The sequence below is a fragment of the Acinonyx jubatus genome, chromosome A2 (genome assembly GCF_027475565.1).
Source record: "Acinonyx jubatus isolate Ajub_Pintada_27869175 chromosome A2, VMU_Ajub_asm_v1.0, whole genome shotgun sequence".
NCBI classification, from domain to species: Eukaryota; Metazoa; Chordata; class Mammalia; order Carnivora; family Felidae; genus Acinonyx; species Acinonyx jubatus.
The window spans coordinates 109,533,875-109,543,928 of record NC_069383.1 but is presented as its reverse complement, the minus strand read 5'-3'; the positions used below and the strand labels follow the sequence as shown (position 1 = coordinate 109,543,928).

Below are 10,054 nucleotides of genomic sequence, written 5' to 3'. Positions count from 1 at the left end.
TGATCCACAGTGTGTAGATTTTATTACACGCTAAATTAGTGATCTTTTAAAATATATAAACCCGGAGTGCCTGGGTGGCTCAGTCAGTTGAGCATCGGACTCTTCATTTCGGCTCAGGTGGTGGTCTCATGGTTCGTGGGTTCAATCCCCGAGTCAGGCTCCGTGCTGACAGTACAGACCCTGTTTTGGGTTTTCTCTCCTTCTTCCTCTCTCTCTTCTTCTCCCCTGCTCACGTGGGCTCTCTCTCAAAATAAATAAATAAACTTAAAAAAAAAAAAATATATATATATATATATATATATATATATATATATATATATATATAAATCCAATCACATCACACAGAAATTTGCTGAGCTCTTTTATCTCATTCAAATTAAAAATCATTCTTACCCTAGTCTGCAGGGCTCTACCTGATCTGGTTTACACTTGTCTGACTTGAACAAATTCTAGGAACACTGCCCACACCATGCTATTTCTCAAACATGCCAAGCACATTCCCACTTCAAAGAATTTATACTAGCTATTCCTTTTTCCAGGAACACACTTCCCTTCAGATCTCTGATTATATGCCCCCCTCTCAATGAGGTCTTTCTGGAGAACTTGAAGAAGGATTACTCTGCTTTTGTTTTCTTATTAGCATTTGTCACTGCTTGACATCTTACTTGTTTTTCCCTTGTGTCCCCCAAAGAGAATATAAACTCTAGGAAGGCAAATATCTTGGCGTCTCTTTTGTTGTAATAGTATTCCCAAATTTTTATCTGAATGCTCAGAATAAAGCCACTTAGGGGTGGCCAATGGGTGAAAAACTTCTAAGCCATATCTTAAAAATAAGGAGTGTACCTCCTTTTCTCTCTTTCTACTGGCTAGAATTGGATGTGTTGGCAATCAGTTTTAAACTATTTAGATGATGACAACTCCTTAAAGATGACAAAGCAACAAGACTGATGAAACCTGGGTAACTGTTGATTTCTTAAAATAAAACCATTGTAAAGCCTTGGTCTTCTCTCCCTTAAAATTTTTTTTTTTTAATATTCATTTTTGAGAGAGAGACAGAGCGTGAGCAGGGGAGGGGCAGAGAGAGAGGGAGACACAGAATCCGAAGCGGGCTCCAGGCTCCGAGCCGTCAGCACGGAGCCCAATGTGGGGCTTGAACCCATGAGCCGTGAGATTATGACCTGAGCTGAAGTTGGACGTTTGACCGACTGAGCCATCCAGGTGCCCCAGGCTTCTCTTTTTTTGAGAAAGGGCACACTTTATTTGAAAGAGAACATTGCACACGACCAAAAGATGAAGGCAGCCCAAAGAGCGTCCTATACATCATGCTCAAATAGATACACAGGATGACAGGTGAAGAATACTAAGAGTACACTTGATGTGATGAGCACTGAGAAATGTATAGAATTTTTTTAATGTTTACTTTTGAGAGAAAGAGTGAGTGGGGGAAGGGCAAAGAGAGGGGAACGGAAGATCCAAAGCAGGCTCTGCGCTGACAGCAGCAAGCCCGATGCAGGGCTCAAACTCACGAACCATGAGATCGTGACCTGAGCCAAAGTCAGACGTGCAACTGACTGAGCCACCCAGGCACCCTATAATGTACAGGAATTTTGACTCACTATATCATACTCCTGAAATGAATATAATACTGTCCATTAATTATACTTGAATAAAAAACATTTTTAAAGGTACATAGGATGTTCTGCTAATAAGAAAGATAAACTGGAATATGTATCCTTTTGGACACGTCCCTAGTCATATCTCTCTGAGGGGCTGGAAAACTCCTTTTTTTTTTTTTCCAGAAGGTTTTTAATGTTTATTTATTTTTGAGAGACAGGAACAAAGCATGAGTCGGGGGAGGGGCAGAGAGAGGAAACAGAATCCGAAGCAGGCTCCAGGCTCTGAGCTGTCAGCACTGAGCCCAACATGGGGCCCAAACCCAAGAGCCATGAGATCATGACCTGACCTGAAGTCAGATGCTTAACCGACTGAGCCACCCAGGTGCCCCTGGAATACTCTTAATCATTTATTTGAAGGCAACTGTGGTTCATTAAACATAGGGCCATTCAAGGGTGCCTTCTTGTTTTTCATAAAAACATTCTTAGATTTTTTTTTTTTTTTTTTTAGTCTTCATTTGTTACTTTCATTCTATGTTCTCTCAAGGTCATCAGATTACTTCCTGTACTGATTGCCTTAATGTTAACACCAAGGAGGTCATTAACTATGATCAAGTCGTCTAGGGGTTATGGGAGCAGCAGCCAGCATCACTCTGCTTGTATGAATCGTACTTCTTGGTCCTTCCATTGGTCAGAGGGAATTGGCTCTCCCTGTCAATGTGGCCCTGTCTGATAACTACTGGATCCAAATTTCCTACTAGGTTTGTGGCCATGGTAATTTGCATGTCTCCCCTTGAATCATATCCATCCAACTGGTTTCACAGTTCCAATAATGTTTCCTGAATTTCTCTCTCACCACCAGAATTTGAGTAATATTTTCTTTGTCCTAATGACATCAGTTTCATCAATAAGAATGATGGATGGTGCATGTTCCTCAGCAACTTGAAACAATTCTTGTATGAGTTTGGGCGCATCACCTAGGTACTTCTGAGTAATTCAGAGCCAGCTGCTCTCAAGAAAGTGGCTAAGGTTTGGTTTGCTACTGCTTTGGCTAGTAAGGTTTTACCTGTGCCAGGTGAAGCATAAAGAACAGGGCACCTGGGTAGCTCAGTCGGTTAAGCATCCAACTTTGGGTCAGGTCATGATCTTGTGGTTAGTGAGTTCGAGCCCCACATCAGGCTCTGTGCTGATAGCTCAGAACCTAGAGCCCGCTTCGGATTCTTTGTCACCCTCTCTCTCTGTTCCTCTCCCACTCGCACCCTGCGTGTGTCTCTCTCTCAACCTTAAATACAGATAAAAAAAAAAATTAAAAAAAAAAAAAGGATGACTCTCTCAGGGGCCTCATACCCATTTTTAAAAATAATATTCAGGATGAGCAAAAGTAAACTCACAGATTCCATAATTTTCTGGCTTTGGTTGTCCAACCTGCCAATAACAGCATAGGTCTCCTGGAAGAGCTTTTCTACCTTCATTGCGGTGACCAGGGGATCCATGTCATCCATGCACTTTATGGTTGAACAGGACCAAGCAGTTGGGTTCCAGCAGACTGTTGTCTACAAATGAAAGAATGCTGGTATAGTATTCTGAGTCCAGAGATGTAGACACAATGGCACATCTTTGATCATCAATGACCTCTTCCAAGGTTCCTACCAACATAGGGGTCCCCCTCAGATCATCCACCATTGATCTTTCTTCCCCCTGCCTTTCTCCTAAAGGCTTCATTTATTCCTGATTCTGTCTTTTTTTTAAAAAAAAAATTATTTATGGGGGCACCTGGTGGCTCAGTCAGTTAAGCATCCAACTTTGGCTCAGATCATCATCTCAGAGTTTGTGAGCTTGAGCCCTGCATTGGACTCTCTGCTGTCAGCACAGAGCCTGCTTTGGATCCTCTGTCCCCCTCTCTCCCTGCCTCTCCCCTACTCACTCTCTCTCTCTCTCTCTCTCTCTCAAAAATAAACATTGAAAAAAAGAAAAAACAGTGTGGAATTTCTCATCTTGTCTCATCACTGGAAGGAATGCAGCTAGATCAGCTCCAAACCATTTTGCACAACTAGGAAATTGATCTGAGGATTAACACAATAATCTGCATAACCTGAGCCACAGAACTTGGTAGGTATGCAGTGTGAAGACATGAACTGAGGGAGAGAAAAGCTGTGGAGGGTAGGGAGATGTATTTTCAGAGAGGGTACAGAGAAGGGCAGGGGGGAGAGTGGGGTGCACCTGGAGAGTACAGGGAAAGCACTCCCCTGAAAATAGCTGGAGAGAAAAAGAAAGAGTGAAAACACTCACAAGAGACTGGACAAGAAATCTGTTCCCTAAAACCACTGATGGGGAGAAAGGAGAGGGTTTCAATACCATCAGGATTCTAAAAACAGAAGAGCACAGAGTCGGAAATTCCCGAGGTCAGTACCTGGTGGTGCTCTGGTGAGGAAGAAGGGTGAATCTCCAGGAGTGGCCTGCGAGGTCTGAGGGGCCCGTGTGCCACATGGGGAGAAGTATTTCCCCTATTTGGAGAGCATTTGGTAGAGGCCATATGGTCTACCCACAGGCAAAGGTCCCAACAGACCTCAGAGAGCAGTCATGTTTGCTGATATTGGAACAAAGACACCAGATTACGGTGAAATCTGGCACTGGCTGTATGTTGTATTTGCCATAATCTCCGAACCTCTGCTGCTGCACGATTGCCCGTAAGTTTTCTGGCGGCATTTCTATGGAAACAAAAGAAAAACAATGACCAATGATTGGAGCAGACTGTTATCCCAGTTTCTGAGTTCTGAAGGCAGTGAGTCAGGAAGATTTCTAGATGCCTTGCTCAAAATATCTTCAGTTAGAGGCACTCTGATAGATTTTTCTGGTTTGTAGTTTGTCACTGGTGGTCTTTCTGAGGGGCCACACTGCAACAAGCATGAAGATTGTCCATACATGCTAAGTGAAATTAGTCAGAGAAAAGACAGATATATGACCTCACTCATACATGGAATTTAAGATATAAAACAGATGAACATAAAGGAAGGGAAGTGAAAGTAAAAAAAAAAAAAAACAAAAAACGGGAAGAGGGACAAACCATGAGAGACTTTTAAATACAGAGAACAAACTGAGGGGTTTGCGGTGGGGGGATGGGCAAAGGGCATTAAGGACACTTGTTGGGATGAGCACTGGGTGTTATATGTAAACAATGAATTGCTAAATTCTATTCCTGAAATCATTATTACACTATATGTTAATTAACTTGGATGTAAATTAAGAAAAAAAAAGTAGTGTGAGTATGCCCTCCTAGTATTTGTAATTATTTTTTATTAAAAAATGTATTTAATGTTTATTTATTTTTTTGGGTTTTTAAATTTTTATTTATTTATTTTTTTAACATTTATTTATTTTTGAGACAGAGAGAGAGACAGAGCATGAGCAGGGGAGGGTCAGAGAGAGAGGGAGACACAGAATCCAAAACAGGCTCCAGGCTCTGAGCTGTCAGCCCAGAGCCCGATGCGGGGCTCAAACTCACGGACCGCGAGGTCATGACCTGAGCCAAAGTCGGACGCCCAACCAACTGAGCCACCCAGGCGCCCCAATGTTTATTTTTTTTTGAGAGACAGAGAGAGAGAGACAGAGCACAGCAGGAGGGGAAAAGGGGCAGAGAGAGAGGGAGACACAGAATCTAAAGCAGGCTCCAGGGTCTGAGCTGTCAGCACAGAGGCTGATGCGGGGCTCGAACTCATAAACCATGAGATTATGCCCTGAGCCCAAGTCAGATGCTTAATGGACTGAACCACCCAGGTGCCCCCAGGGTGGATACTTTAAAATCCCTCAGTGCTGGTTGTAAACTGGGCACAAACACATTGTGTGCATCTGAGGAATAGAGCAAGGGATCAGATTTGGCTCCAAATGAATGAATACCCTGCCATAGCCAGAGCTCTCTGAAAATGGAACAGGCCCTCTGAGTTAGAGACCATCCTGCTCCTTGAGCAATGCAGGCAAAAACGGGGTACTCATGTGGTGGCTAAGATGTCCAGAGCACTGGGAAGTTGGACTCGATGACTGATATCTTTCAAACCCTGAGTAGCTAGTACCCTAAGCATTAATAGGGTACTGGAGTGTGATGTTGTCAACTTTGTGAAAAGGATCAGCCAACTGTGAGACCACCATCCTTCACTGCTGTCGTACTCATTCTTGCTCTGAACTGTACCCTTACAAAACACTTAAGATGGTAAATTTTATGTATAGTTTTCCACAATTAAAAACTCAAAAAAAAAAATTAAAACATATGCAGTAGTCAGTTCATATGAAATACCAACGTATGAGGAATGAGCCTCAGAAACAGTGGCTAATGACTCTTAGAGGCCTTGTAAATGCTCCAAAGATGTGACTGTGAGCTGGGATAGTGCAGCTGTCTGTTGGCAAGGAGGCATCTTTGCAAACGGCCTGGGGACCATATCTGCCTGGTGTGGAGACCTTGTAATTTTCCCAATGGAGGCGGGAAGCTTATGGACAGTGGACCTGTCCTCCCTCTAACTGCTCCTTGTAGCTCCCTGTGGCACCTGCTCCTGTCCCTTGACCAGAGAAGTTCTCCTGCCTCTGAGTGCAATATTAGTTCTTTAAACTGTGAGGTTGAAATATAGAATTACAGATCACTTATTGAGTGCTACTGTATGCCCTGCACAAAGTCCCTTACATGTTGTTCCTATTATTTTCACAGTGACTCTATGCAAGTGTTTTTGTGATTCTTGTCTTATTTGTGAGGAGACCGAAGTCCCAGAGTTAAGTAATAATAATAATAATATCCCTAGAGCAACTAGGATATTTTTAAGGCCCATAGGGTCTCAGAAGCAAAAATGTACTGTAATCATCTCACGGTTGCCACAAAATAGTAATTGCTAATATTTATTAAACATTTAGCAAAGGTTAGGAATTTGGTGAAACTGATTGCATTACCATATTTAATACATTCAGTAAAAGTATTATGTGTAAGAGTGCCCACTTGTCCAGTGTCTGGCACACTGCTCAGTAATGGTCAATTATCATCAGGACAGAGGATTGACACTTCTTTCACACTGAAATATGTAATGCCCAAGATCAATGCCAATTCTGAAACTGTTACTACTTTATTTTTTTGAGCACTGGAAACAAGTTATCGGATAATTTTAAGGCGGAACTCTGGGTTGTAGCTAGTTCAATGCTGCCAGTGTTTTCCATGATACTAACCCTAAAAACAGGAAGATACACCAGAAGATGCCACTGAGAATACATGTGTTTATAGTAGAAAGGCATTCATGCATTCATTCATTCATTCAACAAATAGGTCTTCCATTTGCCAGACCAAACTTCCTGTTTCTCTTCCTCCCCTCAAAAATCAAACAGACAAGGGGCACCTAGGTGGCTTAGCCGGTTAGGCATCTTACTTTGGCTCAGGTCATGATCTCAAGGCTCGTGAGTTCGAGCCCTGCGTCAGGCTCTGTGCTGACAGCTCAGAGCCTGGAGCCCGCTTTGGATTCTGCGTCTCCCTCTCTCTCTGCCCCTCCCCGACTCATGCTGTCTCCCTCTGTCTCTCAAAAATAAATAAACATTAAAAAAAAAAAATCAAACAGACAATATGGAAAACCTCCAAACAACCCACCCCAAACAAAGCAACAACACCACCCCCACAAATATATCTAGTTTTCAAAAGGGCTCAGGTTGTCACTTGCACATAGAATAGATCCTTCGCAGCAAGTACTGTAGTACTGACTTTGAAAATTTTATACTTACACATTGAATCTCATGGATCTTTATTAAATTCACGGTTAAAGGGGCGCCTGGGTGGCTCAGTCAGTTAAACCTCCGACTCTTGACTTGGGCTCACCATTAGTGAATTCAAGCCCCCCACCCCCAAGTCTGTCAGTGCAGAGCCTGAGTCTCTCCCCCTCCCCCGCTCACTCATGCTCTCAAAATAAACTTAAAAAAAAATTCATGGTTAAAGCTGAAAAGTGGTGCATTTGGTGTGTGGCTATTCTCCTTTAACGATATGATGACCTTAAAAGGATCTTTGTGTGGATTAAAACATATATTTAAATACTTACAAAAGTTACTTTTCCTTCTACTCCTGATCCTCACCTTTTCATTTCTGCTCCTTTTGTTAGACCAGGCAATTATTGTTACCAGTTTCTCTGTGGAGATATTTTATGCCCATGCAAGTGTCAGAGCAGAAAAATTTTCCTTCTACCCTTCTACGTTCTTTGTGTAATAATTTAATTGACGTAAAACACATTAACAGGGAAAAAAGTTAATTTTGTACCCACAGAAACCCCATGAAAAGGTGCATCCCAAAGGTACTCAGGCAATTGAGGTTTATATGCCATTCTGAGCCAAAGAATGGGATAGGGGCTTGAAACTTCAAAGGGAAGGAGGGCTATTCAAAAGATGTTTGCCCTGCCATGCAGGTAAGTCCTTCAGATAAAAGCTAACCCTCGTAAAAGCTCCCTTTCTGGGCCAGGTCCCTCTATTTAAGTGCTTTCAGGCAGTTAAGTGAGAAATGTTTCTCTTGAGTCTGCTGGGCCTGGATTGACTTCAGCCCAAACTAGTTCACATGCCAAAGAGGCAGACACATTTTGGGGTGGCATATTCTGCTCCCCCTCACAAACTCCTCTGTATCTTTATCCACGTGAGTCTTTTAATTTTTTATTTTAAATAATGTTTACACCCAACGTGGGACACCACCTCACAACCCAGAGATCAAGATAGTCAGGCTCCGCTGTTGGAGCCTGCCAGGTGCCCCAGGACTACCCAAATGGGTCTTAAAAAAACGAGACGCAATGGTCTGACCATATACATTTTTCTGTGCTTCGCTTTTTTTCACTTAATGATTCTTGGAGTTCCTTCCATGTTAGTATGTAAACTGCTCCTTTGCTCTTTTTAGCGATGGTAAGTTATTCCTCCGAGAAAATTTAATTTCACCTGGTTTTCTTGGCTCAAGAGAAGAAAAAGCAAGTCTCTTTGTCCACATGAGTCAGTTGCAGGTTATTAGGAATCCCCGTCCCGCCCACCTCCCTTAGTTGTGGGGAGGGAAAATACCTTAACGTGCAACAACAGGGTATCATTAAGGTGGAAATCAGTCCCTGGTGGAGGCTGGGCGCGGAAGCCCCGGAAGCGACGCCCACCCTCCCACCTCACACAAAGACAAGGCACACAAAGACTCCGCGTGCACGCCGGGCTCCACCTGCAGCGGGGGCGGAGCCGGCGCTCACCCCGCCCCACGCACGCACGCTCCCATTTTTCCGGCTGTTTCCGCGCCCGCAGTGGGAGCCGCCATCTTGGACTTTGGGCCACCTACCCGTCAAAACAGACTCCTTGAAAACTCCGCCGCAGCCATCTTTCACGAGAAGCCTGTGCCGCAATCACTGCGCTAAGGTCACCGCGTTTCTCACAGATGGGTCATAACTCTCAGCGTTCCGTACAACCACAAAGGAAGCAGCCATCTTGTACGGCAACCCCCTCCATTTCCGGACGGGCCCTCCGACGTGACAGGGGAGACACGAGCCAACATTAGGCGACTCTCGCGCCCTCTAGCGCCGGTGCCCTAGCAGCGACTCCTGCTTTGACCTGTTAGGGATTCTGCTTCCGGGTTTGTCGGGCGGGGCCTTGACGTCACTAGGACTCGCTGTAAACACCGAGCCGGGGCGAGACTGGGCTGGAATCTGAGGTTGCGCGCAGAGCGATCGAGGCGTGACGTGTTTGGCGAGGCGTGACGTGACGTGGCGTGGCGTAGCGTGACGTAGCGTGGCGGGGGAAGTCCGGGGAGGACATCCCCTCTATTTAGTGTTCTTGCGTGTTGTGTTAATCCACCACGACCCTGTGAGGCGCGTGTTGGTACCATCTCCAGGGGAGGAAACGCACTTCACCCTTGGCCAGTCTGCCAAGCCCCGATAAAGACGGGATTAGGCATTTCCCTCACCCATTTCTTTAAATGGCATAAGAAATCTGTGGGGTTGTTGCAAAGATTGAGTGTCCGGATTTAGTGCCTGGTTTCTAATTAATACTAGTTTCGTTCTCATTGACAGTAGTAATGACATAACGTCAGCAACTCCGTTGCCAGGCACACTGGTATCTTAATTTACGCTACAGCTCTATGAGGTAGGTGTTTGTCAGCATTACCAAGTTTGCGAAATAGCCAGTAGCAATGGCCAGATTGTGGTGGGAGACTGATCTTAACTGTTATACCTACTCTTTGGCAACAGGACCTTGTTGGAGTTATGTGCTAAAAAGGCAGTAAAGAAACGGGCTAATCACCGTAGTTCTTGTAGCTTTGTTTTGACAGAGGATTCAAAGGACAGGCTTATGGAAGAGGGAAGAGAAGAGGGTGGGAGGACTGAACCAGAGGGAATGGATGAGAGAGAATAGAACATTTTTTGTCTTGTCTGCACCAGAGGTGAAGAAATGGCTTCCAGCTTGCAGAATGAGCAGTCACGATG

General features: G+C 44.2%; 1 pseudogene; it reads right to left on the bottom strand.

The window, feature by feature from the left end:
* Positions 1-328: 328 nt before the first annotated feature.
* Positions 329-2,958, bottom strand: LOC106986130 (26S proteasome regulatory subunit 4-like; annotated as a pseudogene).
* Between the last annotated feature and the right edge of the window lie 7,096 nt (positions 2,959-10,054).